This window comes from Balaenoptera borealis (genome assembly GCF_965194805.1).
Source record: "Balaenoptera borealis genome assembly, chromosome: 2".
Lineage (NCBI taxonomy): Eukaryota > Metazoa > Chordata > Mammalia > Artiodactyla > Balaenopteridae > Balaenoptera > Balaenoptera borealis.
The window spans coordinates 178,577,479-178,591,772 of record NC_138867.1 but is presented as its reverse complement, the minus strand read 5'-3'; the positions used below and the strand labels follow the sequence as shown (position 1 = coordinate 178,591,772).

General features: G+C 38.0%; 2 long non-coding RNA genes across 3 annotated transcripts in view; one reads left to right on the top strand and one right to left on the bottom strand.

Annotated features, from left to right (window-relative positions):
* Nucleotides 1-1,099, bottom strand: part of LOC309623395 — a 40,291-nt gene extending 39,192 nt beyond the window's left edge. Inside the window, exon 1 of one of the 2 annotated variants that reach the window (XR_014241350.1) lies at nucleotides 991-1,099. This is a non-coding gene — a long non-coding RNA (uncharacterized lncRNA). The remainder of the gene's footprint in view (nucleotides 1-990) is intronic. The other variant, XR_014241351.1, reaches the window with a different exon arrangement.
* A 416-nt stretch (nucleotides 1,100-1,515) lies between these two features.
* LOC309623396 lies at nucleotides 1,516-13,022 on the top strand. Its single transcript, XR_014241353.1, has 2 exons — nucleotides 1,516-1,607; nucleotides 3,854-13,022. It is a non-coding gene; the product is annotated as an uncharacterized lncRNA (long non-coding RNA).
* The last annotated feature ends 1,272 nt before the right edge of the window (nucleotides 13,023-14,294 follow it).

Here is a 14,294-nt window from a genome sequence, read left to right as displayed (position 1 = left end):
CAAGAAACAGAATGTCCCAATATCCAGCATCTCAGACATATTCCTTGTCTCTCTTTTCCAAATCACTAATTCCATGCTTCTAAATCCAAACCCCTATCCTGACATTTAACATTCTAGGCTATTCTGCCTATTTTTGAATTTTAAAGAAACACTATTAAACAGCATGCATTATTTCGTGTCTGGATTCCTTGATTCAACATTACGTTTGTGAGGTTCATCCAAGTTGTTGCATCTATCTACCTGTGATTTGGCCCTTCTCTTTGCTGAAGAGTATGCCACACAAAATATATTCCACACTTCATCCATTCTGTTAATCCCCTTTGGGTTATTTCCAATTTAGGGATATTTCAAATGATGCTACGAATAGTGCTTATGTTCAACTGGTGGACATGTGCCTGCATTACTGTCGTGTTATCAACAGATCATATTTAGTTGGTATCTTTAAAAATGTGTGTCCATTAGCCCTGTATACACATCTCAACCAACAACTGGCACTGTCACTCTTTTTAGTTTTACTTTTGACTAGTCAGTGTAATACTATCATATTGTGGTTTTAATTTGCATTTTCCTGGTTGCTAATCATATCAAGCACCTTTTCATGTATTTGTCGTCTCTTCGTATTTTTTTTATTGTTTATTTTTTAAATTTTATTTCTTTGTTTTGTATATTTTATTTATTAAAGATCCTATCGAAACCTCTTGATCATTATCCTATTGAGTTTTCACTTGGGGTATTAATCTGTAGGAGTTATACGAGGCATCTATGAGGCAATAAACCAAGTATCAAAGGTCAAATATCATGCCTGCAAATTATTTCAATCTCCTTACTCTCAGAGTTTACCGTAAACATTTAACTATGCACATGAAGACAGATGTAGAGACACTAGATATGTAAAACATGAACAAATAGTTCACAAGGTAACACCTGAATAATTTATCAAACTCCCAACAACGGATGATCACAGCCAGAGCATTTCTGTCCAGTGCTCACCGGAATGCGCTGCAATCGCCAGGTCGGTGAGTAGAAGAGGGCGCTGGGGCAGTTTTCCAAAACGTAAATGCTTTTCCTTCACGAGAAACGACACAAAGGTTGCTCTGGCAGTTTTTGAACAGAGGAGCACAGCGGATGGAGAAAAGGCCCCGCCTGCACCGGGGAGCCAGAGCCACCACCGACACCCGCCCGGGCGGAGCGGCCAGAGGCTCTTGGAGGGACCGAGGCGGGAAGCCTTGGGCGCGGGGTACTGGCAGGAGGAGGTGCCGCTACTTCTAGCCGGCCGGCTAGGCTTGAGAGGCCGGGGCTGAGCGCCGAAACCAGATGCCAACAGAGGAGAAAACCAACCTCAGACACAGCGAGGAACGCGAAATGAGCCATAAACCGGAAGCAGTTTCGCTTCCGGAACCGCACCGCGTGCAGCACGAGGGGCGGAGCCTCGGGCGCTCCAGGATCCTGAAGAGTTGCGGCGGAGATAGGGGAGGATGGGGGCGACGGCTGCTTCTTCTAGACGCTAGGGAATGCAGCTGGACCGGGATCCAAAGCAGGCTCTCCTTGTCGACCAGGCCTGGAGGACAATGCCTGGCCGGAGGACCGAGCGGAGCGCAGAAGGCCGGGTTAGAAGCGGGACAGACGCGGAGGGCGGGGTTTGTCTACTGCCTGTCCCCGGAGGGTGGGACCCCGGGCGGAGTCAGATCCAAGGCTTGGTGCACAGGCGCAGCAGGGTCATCAAATGCTTTCCTACAGGCCTTTTTTTTTTTTTTTTTTTTTTTTTTTTTCCCCCCCTTCAGGAATTCTTGTTTCTTTAGCCCAATGCAAACGATGTACATATATTTCCAAAGATAAGCCTGCTGGTCCATAAAATGGTCTATCCTCCTAATTAATTCAGTCCTCTTTTAGTTTTATTTGTTTGAGATGTAATGCTCATAGCACACAGTCTATTTGAAGTATACCATTCACTGGCTTTTTTTTTTAAGTTTTAAATTTGTTTTTATTATTGAAGTATAGTTGATTTACAATGTTGTGTTAGTTTCAGGTGTAGCAAAGTGATTCAGATACACACACACACACATATTCTTTTTCAGATTCTTTTTCTGTATAGGTTATTACAAAATATTGAGTATAGTTCCCTGTGATATACAGTAGGTCCTTGTTGTTTATCTATTTAATATATAGTAGTGTGTATATGTTACTCCCAAATTCCTAATTTATCCCTCCCCCCTCACCCCCCCCCCCGCCACCTTTCCCCTTTGATAACCATAAGTTTGTTACAAAGTCTGTGAGTCTGTTTCTGTTTTGTAAATAAATTCATTTGTGTCATTTTTTTAGATTCCACATATAAGTGATATCATATAGTATTTGTCTTTCTCTGGCTTACTTGACTTAATATGATAATCTCTAGGTCCATCCATGTTGCTGCAAATGACATTATTTCATTCTTTTTTATGGCTGAGTAATATTCCATTGTATATATGTACCACATCTTCTTTATCCATTCATCTGTTGATGGACATTTTGGTTGCTTCCATGTCTCGGCTGTTGTAAATAGTGCTGCAGTGAACTTTGGGTTGCACGTATCTTTTCAAGTTATGGGCTTCTCTGGATATATGCAGAGGATTGGGATTGCAGGATCGTATGGTAGCTCTATTTTTAGCGTTTTAAGGAACCTCTGTACTGTTCTCCATAGTGGCTTTACCAATTTACATTTTCTCATTGGCTTTTAGTATATTCACAGTTGTGCATCTATCATCACAATTAATTTTAGTACATTTTCATAATCACAAAAAAAATCCAGTGCCCTCTTGGCCATAATCTCCTACTCCACTCCTGAGCCTGAGGCAACAGCTAATCTACTTTTTGCCCCTGTGGATTTGCCTATTCTCCACATTTCATATAAATGGAATATTATGATACTGTTGTCTTTGTGTGTGGCTTCTCTGAGTTACATGTTTTCAAGGTCCATCCATGTTGTAGCATGTACCTGTACTTCATTTCTTTTTCTTATTGAATAATATTCTATTGTATGGATGTATCATAATTTATCCATTCATCAGTTGATGGATATTGGGTTGTTTCCACTTTTTTGACTATTATAAATAATATGGAATACCTTTTAAGCAGTGATCAGAGGAAAAGTCATCCTAAACACTTTTATCCTTAAAAGTGAGATAATAATTTTTTTAAACGAGATAATAAAAAACAAATTCCAAACTCAAAAAAAACCCCCAAAAACCTAGAAATAGAATATCAATGCAAACCAATATGGATAAATTTTATAGGAGCTTACACTACAAAAGAGCATCAAGCCCAGATGAATTGGATTTTGGCTTGGGGGATGGGGTTTTGGTAATAACTTTATTGAGACATAATTCACATACCATACAATTCACCCATTTAAAGTGTACATTCAGTGGTTCTTATATTCACAAAGTTCTGAAACCATTACCACAATCAATTTTAGAACAGTTTCATCACCCCCAATACCCCATCCCATCCCCAACCGTAAGCATCCACTAATCTATTGTCTCTATAGATTTGCCTATTCTGACAATTTCATATAAGTTTTTAAAAAATACCATATGACTTTTTGTGACTGATTTCTTTCACGTAGCATAAACTTTTCAAGGTTCATCTATGCTGTAACATTTATCAATATTTTATTTTTTTAAGTGATGAATAATATTCCTGTTAGTTGATGGACATTTGGTTTGTTTCCACTCTTTGGCCATTGTGAGTAATGCTACAAAATATTGTTTTACAAGTTTTTGTGTGGACATGTTTTCATTTCTTTTGGGTATATGCTTAGGAGTGGAATTGCTGGGTCATATTGTAATAGTATGTTTACCCTATTTGTCACCTGCAGTGTATGGGGGTTCCAGATTCTCCTCATCCATGCCAACACGTGGATTGTCTTTTTTAAAAAGTATTATTATAGCCATCCTAGTTGCTATGAAGTGATATTTCATTGTAGTTTTGATTTTTTTTTTTTTTTTGAGGCTACAGCAGGACTGGTTTATTCTGCCTTGGGAGAGCAATCTTGAGAGCGGCAGGTGCCACCCTGTCCCTAGTGGAGGAAGGGCCCATCATTGTAGTTATTATTTTAATTTCACCAATGACTTGTGGGTATTGAGCAGTTTTGTATGTGTTTGTCAGCAATTTTTATGTATTATTTGGAGAAATGTCTATTCAGATCCTTTGATTGTGTTAGTTTTTTATTATTGGATTCTAAGAGTTCTTTATATATTTTAGATGCCAGTCCCTTACTAGATATATAATTTCCAAACGTTTTCTCCCATTCAGTAGGTTGTCTTTTCACTTCTTTGTGATATCCTCCGAAGTACAGCAAATTTTAATTTTGATGAAGTCCAACTTGTCTATTTTTTTTTTGGTTGCTTATGCTTTTGCTGTCAAATTTAAGAAACATTGTCAAATCCAAGATCACTAAAGATTTACCCACTGTTTTCTTCTAAGAGTTTTATATTTTTAGCTCTTACATTTATTCTTTTTGTTTGTTTTAGCTCTTGCATTTAGTTCTTTGACCCACTTTAAATTAGTTTTTGTATGTGGTGTGAGGTAGTCATCCAGCTTCATTCTTTTGCATGTAGATATCCAGTTGTCCCAGCACCATTTGTTGAAAAAACTATTTGTTCCCTTATTGAATTGTTTTGGCACCCTTGTCAAGCATCAGTAGACTGTAAATGAGAGCCCAGATATTTTGATAGGGAAATTATACCAAATCTTCAAAGTTCAGATACATATTCTCATACTCCGTAAGTTCTTTAAGAGCAATGAGAGTAAAGAAAAACTTCCTAATTCTTTTTATGAAGCAAGACAACATTCATATAAAACCTGATAGAATACAAAAATAGAAAATTAAAGAGCCATGTCACTTACGAATCTTGATTCAAATGAGCTATGTTAAATATTAGCAAATAGAATACAAAACCACATTAAGAAAATAATAAACCTTGACCAAGTGGAATTTACTCTAGGAATTCAAGGTTTGTTCAGTTATTAGGAAATCTATTAAATAACATACCATATCAATACATCTAAGAAGATAAATCATATGATTATCTTCATAGATGCTGATGAAACCTTTGACAAAATTCAACAGCTGTTACTGATATAGGTACTCAAGAAAATAGAAATTGATGAATACTTTCTTAAGATGACTATATGTATAGCTATGTGTGTGTCTGTGTCTGTACTGGTGACATTAGCTAATGCAGTTAGATAAGAGAAATTAATTGCAAACTTAAGAATTGGAAGGGAAGTAAAACTATCTCTTTTTGCACATGATATGATATTATACATGTAAAGCTTTAGAGAATCAATGATAAAATTGATGTAGACAATGAAAGAGTTCAGTATCTTAGCAGGATATGGAATTGCCATATTGAAATCAAAAGCCTCCATCTACTAAACCAATAAGCAGTAAGGTGATAGAGAAAAACTCAATTACAATAGCAAAAAAAAGAAACTTTGGATTAAACTCAACAAGAAATGTATAAAACCCACATGGGGGACTTTAAAACACTCTTGAAAGATACAAAATAGACTTAAACAAAAGGAAAAACATCCTTTGTTCTTCAATAAAATTCATTAATATCATAAAGATATCAATTTTCCCCAGGTTAATTCAGAAATGTAACATAATCCTAATAAAAATTCCAACAAGCTTTTTTTTTTAATAGTGTTAGGCAAATTGATGCTAAAGTGTATATGGAAGAACAAACATCTGATGATACCCAAGGAAGCACTGAAAAACAAGCAATGATGCCCTACTGATGTTAAAACATAGCACAAAGCCACTGTAGTTAAACCTGTGGTACTGGCACATGAATAGGAATCAAATGGGAATATCTCAAAACAGGCCCAAGAACATACAGAATTTTAGTTCATAAAGGTGGTATTTCAGATCACTGGGGCAAAAATAGAGTTTTTAATGAAAAGTGCTAAAACAACTAACTGGTTAGCCATCTGGGAAAAGATAAAATTACATATGTACCTCACACCACCCACAAAAATAAACTCCAAATGGATTAGGGATCTAAATGTGTGTGTCTTGGGGGAGGTGGGGAGCCATACATGTAAGTAGGGTATTCAAGTGATTTCTGGACTGATTAAGGAAAAAGATATGACCATGAGGTGGCAGTAGAACAAACTTCGACAGGTTTGCCTATGGGAAAAGGCCCTCATGGTATGAGGAAATACCAAAGCTATAGCATGGGGGCTGCTACTCCGAAGGGGAGTATGCAAACTCCTATTCCAGGAGGAGAAGGCAATTGCAGAGGGGGGTTTATGTATCTAGGTGATGGTGCTCAGAAGCCTGGTGGGGAGTCTCTGGGTCAGAAAGCTCTGAAGGGCAGCAACACTTGGGGTCTTTATAGCCCCAGAATTTACCTTCTCTGTGGCTAGCAGATTTTAGACATCATTTTGGGGATATGCAAAGCAGGCATGCTCTAAATGGCTGAAAATCTCCTTGTTTGGGCTATGTTTAAAACAATTGAATTTATATATGTATAACTGAATCACTTTGTTGTATACCTGAAACTAACACAATATTGTTAATCAATTATACTCCAATATTTAAAAAAACTTATATAAGGAAAGAGTAAAAATAAAAACTCAAAAAAGTTGAATTTGTAAATTTTTGAGTTTGACATTGGTGGGCTACTGTGAATAATGCTGCTGTGAATATTGCCATGCAAATATTTGAGTCCCTGCCTTCAGTTCTTTTGGATTGATACCCAGAAGAGGAATATGGTAATTCTCTGTTTAATAATTTGAGGAACTTCCAGACTGATTTCCACAGCAGTTGCATCATTTCACATTCCCACCCACGTTCCCTGCATTGGCAGGCGGATTCTTAACGACTGCGCCACTGGGGAAGTCCTGCTGCCTGTGCTTTTAATGTTGTATCCAAGAAATCATTGCCAAACCAACGTCATGAAGCTTTTCCCTTATGTTTTCTTCTAAGAGTTCTGTAGTTTTAGCTTTTTTTTTTTTTTTTTGGCCAAGCCGTGGGGCATACAGGATCTTACTTCCCCAACCAGGGATCAGACCCGTGCCCCCTGCAGTGGGAGCATGGTGTTTTAATCACTGGACCTCCAGGGAAGTCCCTGAACATAAATTTCGTGGAGGATCCACTTTCACATATAGCTGGCTAATCCTAAGCCTGTTTACTCTGCCTTGCCCATTCCGTCCCATGAAAACCACAGTAAAGGTGCTTGCCCACAGTTCTCCTCCCTTCCTCTGCCTTGTGACTAACCCCAGTGCTTACACTGAGTGGCCCTCCATGAAGTGCTGTCTTTTCCCTGAGGAACTGCAAATGTAACAAAAGTATAAAACTCTTTCTGGTTTCTCTCTCAGTCTGCATGTGGCTTCATGATACTTCACCCAAGGTAATATGAGTAAAACAAATGGGACAGTGAGGAGGACTGTTTGCCCCAAATGAGAAAGAGATGCCACTAGACTGCTCTTGGCTTACTAACTGGATTCACTAGATGGCAGGCTGAGGCGCCCTGGCAGACACCATTGCCTGCTGGTGTGATGGCACTTTGACCTCTGCTACTATGTGCTGTTTGACCTTGGTATCCAGATAAGGCTGGCCTCATAACATGAATTTGGAAGCATTCCCTCTTCAATTTTTTCGAAGAGTTTGAAAAGAACTGGTGTTAATTCTTCTTTAAATGTTTGGTAGAATTCACCTGTGAAGCTATCGGGTCCTTGGCTTTTCTTTGTTGAGAGATTCTCAATTACCGACTCAATCTGCTTATTCATAATTGGTCTATTCAGAATTTCTTTCTTCATGATTCAGTCTTGATAGGTTGTATGTTTGTTTCGTTTTTTTTGGCCACACCGCACAGCTTGTGTGGGATCTTAGTTCCCCGACCAGGGAGGGATTAAACCCAGGCCCTCAGCAGTGAGAGTGTGGAGTCTTAGCCACTGGATCGCCAGGCAATTCCCTACGTTGTATGTTTCTAAGAGTTTAACATTTTCTTCTAGGTTGTCCAGTTTGTTGGCATATAATTGTTCATATTAATCTCTTCCAATCCTTTTTATTTCTGTGACATCAATTGTAATGTCTCCTCTTTCATGTATAATTTTATTTATTTGAATCGTGTCTCTTTTTCTTGGTAAGTCTAGCTAAAGGTTTGTCAATATTATCTTTTAAAAAAAACAACTCTTGGAATTCCCTGGTGGTCCAGTGGTTAAGACTCTGCGCTCTCACTGCTGAGGGCCCAGGTTCAATCCCTCCCTGGTCGGGAAACTAAGATCCCATGCAAGCCCTGCGGTACGGCCAAAAAAAAAAAAAAAAACCCTTAGTTTCATTGATATTTTCTATTGTTTTCCTGTTCTCCATTTATTTATTTCTGCTCTGATCTTTGTTATCTCCTTCCTTCTCTTAACTTTGGGCTTAGTTTGTTATTCCTTTTCTAGTACCTTGAGGTGCAAGTTAGGTTTTTTGTGAGAATTGTTCCATTTGTAGATGTAACCTTTTTTTTTTTTGATGTGGACCATTTTTAAAGTCTTTATTGAATATGTTACAATGTTGCTTCTGTTTTATGTTTGGGGTTTTTTGTTTTTTTTTTTTTTGGCCCCAAGGCAAGTGGGATCTTAGCTCCCTGACCAGGGATCGAACCCACACCGCCTGCATTGGAAGGCAAAGTCTTAACCACCGGACCACCAGGGAAGTTCCTATAGATGTATTCTTTTTTTTTTTTTAATTTTTGGCTGCGTTGGGTCTTCATTGCTGCATGTGGGCTTTTCTCTAGTTGCGGCGAGCAGGGGCTACTCTTCGTTGTGGTGCACAGGCTTCCCATTGTGGTGGCTTCTCTTGTTGGGAGCACAGGCTCTAGCGCGGGCTTCAGTAGTTGTGGCACACGGGCTCAGTAGTTGTGGCTCACGGGCTCTAGAGCGCAGGCTCAGTAGTTGTGGCGCACGGGCTTAGTTGCTCCGCGGCATGTGGGATCTTCCCGGACCAGGGCTCAAACCCATGTCTCCTGCATTGGCAGGTGGATTCTTAATCACTGCATCATCAGGGAAGCCCTGTAGATGTATTCTTTTTTCATATATATATAAATTTATTTATTTATTTTTGTCTGTGTTGGGTCTTCATTGCTGTGCACGGGCTTTCTCTAGTTGTGGCGAGCAGGGACTACTCTTCGTTGCAGTGCACGGGCTTCTCATTGCCGTGGCTTCTCTTGTTGCAGAGCAAAGCCTCTAGGCATGAGGGCTTCAGTAGTTGTGGCACGCAGGCTCAGTAGTTGTGGTGCATGGGCTTAGTTGCTCTGCGGCATGTGGGATCTTCCTGGACCAGGGCTCGGACCTGTGTCCCCTGCACTGGCAGGTGGATTCTCAGCCACTGTGCCACCAGTGAAGTCCCTGTAGATGTATTCTTGATGTACTTGTTAGAAGTAACAAATTCTGCATCCTCCTATTCTGCCATCTTGACTCCTCCCTGTAAAATTTTTTTTTTCAAAGTTAGGTTTTTGATTTGAGATCTTTTTTTCTTAATATAGGTATTCATTGCTATAAACTTCTTCTTATAACTGCTTTGCTGCATCTCATAAGTTTTGGTATGTTGTGTTTCGATTTTTGTTTATTTCAAGATTTTTTTACATACTGTAATGTTAGGGTTTGTTATTACCAGGTCTTATACATCAAGTAAGAAGTAAGAAAATCCTAAAATGTGAATATCTTTGGTTCAGCAATGCCACTTAAATAAAGGTATTTATCTTATGGAAAAGATACAATAGACTTGTAAAAGATTTAACTACAAGGATATTCATTATAGTATTGTATCAGTAGCAAGAAAGATTGGAAACAAGTCTCTAACAACAGGGCATTGCTTTAAATATAGTTTATTCATGTGAAGAAATACAATGCAACCACTAAAATGATGTCCTGAAAAAAATATTTAAATACGTGGACAGCTGATTGAGTTTAAAAAGCAGATTACAAAACATTATAATGTGGTCTTATTTTATTACAAAATATGTGCATAGGAAAATGATTAATTGTGGTTTATGTAGTTGATGGAATTGTGGGTTATTTCTCTTTTTGCTTGTCTTTGTTTTCTACAATAAACATATACTGATTACCAAAAAAAATATTTTTTAATTTCCCTTTTAATTTCTTCTTTGACTCATTGATTGTTCCACATATTTTGCAAATTTTCCAGCTTTCCTCTTGTTTATATCTAGTTTCATACCATTGAGTTCAGAAAAGATACCTGGTATGATTTCAAAAGTCTTCTTGAATTTGCTAAGACTTATTTTGTGACCTAATATGTGATCTATCCTGGAGAATGTTGCATGTGCACTTGAGAAGAATGTGTATTCTGCTGCTGGTTGGATGAAGTGATCTTTATATATCTGCTAAGGCCATTTGGTCTGAAATGTATTTGAGGTCAATATTTTCGGTCTGGAAATACTGATCTTTTTCCTCTGGATGATCTGTCCATTTTTGTTTGTTTTTTTGTTTTTGTTTGTTTTTGGCTGCACTGTGCAGCTCGAACCTGGGCCCCCATGGTGAAAGCACTGAGTCCTAACCACTGGACGACCAGGGAATTCCCCATCCATTGTTGAAAGTGGGGTATTGGAGTCCCTTACTGTTATTGATTTGCTGTCTATTTCTCCCTTCAAATCTGTTAGTATTTGCTAAATATATTTAGGTGCTCTGATGCTGAGTGCATATATATTTACAATTGTTATATCCCCTTTATCATTATATAATGATCTTCTTTGTCTCTTGTTACATTTGTTGACTTAAAGCCTATTTTTTCTGATATAAGTATAGCTCCCTGCAGTCTTTTGGTTTCCATTTGCATCTTTTTCCATTCCTTCACTTTGAGCCTCTGTGTGTCCATAAAGCTGAGGTGAGTCTCTTGTAAACTATACTGTAAAATATAGTTGGGTCTTGTTTTTTATCTATTCAGCCACCCTGTGCCTTTGGATTGGAGAATTTAACCCATTTACCTGTATGGTAAGGACTTACTAATGCCATATTCCTGTTTTCTGGCTGTTTTACATAGTTTCTTTGTTCCTTATTTCATCTCTTCCTGTCATGAAAAGATGTTTACCCTGAATCTGATTAAACCTGCAAACCTATGCTGTCCAATAAGCTAGCCACCAGCCACATGTGACTATTTACTTTAAATTAGTCAAAATGGAAAATTCAGTTTCTCAGTCACACTAGCCACATTTAAAGTGCTGAATAGCCACATGTGGCTCTAGGATATGATATTGAACAGTGCAGATATAGAACATTTCCATCATCACAGACAGTGGTGCTCTAGACCAGGGTTTCTCAACTTCAGCTCTATTGACATTTAGGGCCAGCCAGTTCTTCATTTTGGGAGGTGTCCTGTGTATTGTAGAAAATTTCACCACATCCCTGACCTCTGTACACTAAATGCCAGAAGCACCCCCAGTTTTGAAAACCAAAAACATCTCCAGACATTGCCAAATGTCCCCTGGGAGCAAAATCACCCCCATTGAGAACCACCACTCTAGAGGTAATTTCCAACTTATGGGAAATGCAGGTAATAAAAAAACAAGCTAAAAGAAACCATGAGAAAACAATGAGACATCCATAATGTGGGATATTCCACAAGGAACTGACATGGATTCTTCAAAATAATGTCATGGAGGGAAAAAAAAAACGGCAAAGGTACTGTTCTATATTAAAAGGGTGTACAGAGACAATAAAAACCAATGTAATATGTAAACCTTGATTGGGCCCTGGACTAAATAAATAACCAGCTCTGTAAGAATATGGCCTGTGTATTAGATGATATAACTGAACTATTTTTAATTTTTGTAGGTGAAGTAACAATATTGTACCTAAGTAGAAGAATGCCCTTCTTCCTAGAAGATGCATACCAAAGCATTTAAGTGTCTGTCATAACGTCTTCAACTTACTGTAGTTTTAAATGGTTAAGCAGTGGGGAAAAAGGATAATGGTTGGGGGCAGTTTGTGGCAAAGGGTTAACAATTGATGGTTCCAGGTTGAGTGTATTCAATTCAGTATATTCTTTCAACTTCACGGCAAGTTTAAACTATTTAAAAATAAGAAATTGAGGGAATTCCCTGGCGGTCCAGTGGTTATGACTCCGCACTTTCACAGCTGAGGGCTCAGGTTCAGTCCCTGGTTGGGGAACTAAGATCCTGCAAGCTGCGTGGTACAGCCACAAAAAAAAAAAAAAAAAAGTTGGTAGGAAGGGGGGCATAAGGGGAATCCACTTTTGGTCAAAAAAATATTTCATGTTATGTTAAAATAAATTCTAAATTTTTGAATAATATTATTTTTTCAAAGAAACTAGCATGGCTTTGTAGTGACCATGGCAAGCTACAGCTGAATGAAATGTTACAACACTATTGAGTCTAAAATTATTTCAAAATAAAAAGTTTTTCTAAATTCTATGATGGTTAATTTGGGGTACTGTTTAATCCTTGGAGTGTGCTCAAAATGCCTGCTTGAAAGCTCCACTGCTGTGTGTGATGGTCATGTTAATTTTGAGATGCCCAAAACTGATTCACGATTTTCCCCAAAATTTGTTCCTGCTCCATCTTACCGCATTTCAATAAATGACAGTTCCATTATTGCAGTTGCACAAGCCAAATTCCTTGGAAGTCATCTTTTATTCCTTTTTTTATTCTCAGAGTGCACACGTAATCTGCAAAATCCTGTCAGTTCTACAGTCAAAATATATAAAGAATACAGAAAATATATTTATAATTCATCCACATATCACCATCTTTAATGCTACCACTGGACTTCAGGGCTTATCTGTTTCAGCAGCCGGAGTTTCCTTAACTAATATGATTGATTGAATGATTGATAGGAAGAAAGAAAGAAGAGAGATAATGTTAGGTAATAGAAAAAGCATTTTGTATTTTTATATAGTATTCTTCTAGTTATTTTGTGAATTTTAATATTTTTCAGTTGATTCTTAGACATACAATCTTCCTTTGATCTCTTTACCCGTTCTTTTGAAATAAGTGTCTTTCATTTCTATAAAACGTCATAAGGCTCTGCTAAAATCATTTTAAACAGTGTTAAACTTCAAGAATGATGTTAAAACTGAGCTTTTAAAAATATTATTACCCATCTGGGGGCTTCCCTGGTGGCGCAGTGGTTGAGAATCTGCCTGCCAATGCAGGGGACATGGGTCGAGCCCTGGTCTGGGAAGATCCCACATGCCGCGGAGCAACTGGGCCCGTGAGCCACAATTACTGAGCCTGCACGTCTGGAGCCTGTGCTCTGCAACAAGAGAGGCCGCGATAGTGAGAGGCCTGCGCACTGCGATGAAGAGTGGCCCCCACTTGCCACAACTAGAGAAAGCCCTCGCACAGAAACGAAGACCCAACACAGCCATAAAAAAAAAAAAAAAAAATTATTACCCATCTGTTAAAAATAACAATAATAAGCCATTACATGTAAACATAAATATCTTTATTTTTTTTGAAGTATATTTTCCAAAACAAAAAATTTAGAGGGAAGAGTAGCATTAGTATATCTCTTTTTTTAAGGAAAATTTTAATTTTGTGATCATTTTTTAGATTGGCAGACAAGTTGCAAAGATGGTACAAGAATCCTCGTTTACTCTTTTTTTTTTTTTTGGCCACGCCACACAGCATGTGGGATCTTAGTTCCCTGACCGGAGCGAACCTGGCCCCCTGCGGTGGAAGCACACAGTCTTAACTACTAGACAGGCAGGGAAGTCCTTTTCATATCTCTTTAATGTCTACTTAACAGTAACAGCTGGATTCTCCTATCTCCTTTTACAATCAATGTGTTGTGATATGTTGTTTTGATTGAAGTATTTAAAGAACTTCAGCTATACATAGATACGTAGATGGAAAAGGGATGAGTATTTTTACAGCCTCTTCAGATAATTGTGAATATTCGTCTTTGATACTGTACCAAAATTAACAAGCAGTCATTTATTTCTTAAAGATTAGTTGCACTGTGGAATCTGAAACCATTATCAATAAACTTGTCATACTTTGTCATACTCTGTCACAAGCAAAAATCAATTTCAGGTTGACTGAGAATTTAAACGTGAAACCAAACGTCAAAAGCTGAAGAAGACAATGAAGCTGAACATATTTAGAATCGGAGTTTGGGGAAGGATTTCTTAAATGAGACACAAAAAGAAAGACTAACACATTAAACTAAACTAAAATTCAGAATCACTGTTCATCAAGACAGCATAAAGAGAGAGGGACATCTACAACAAAAAAAGAATTGGTATCAGAGATATCACACTTCTAAATATCACAGGGAAATGA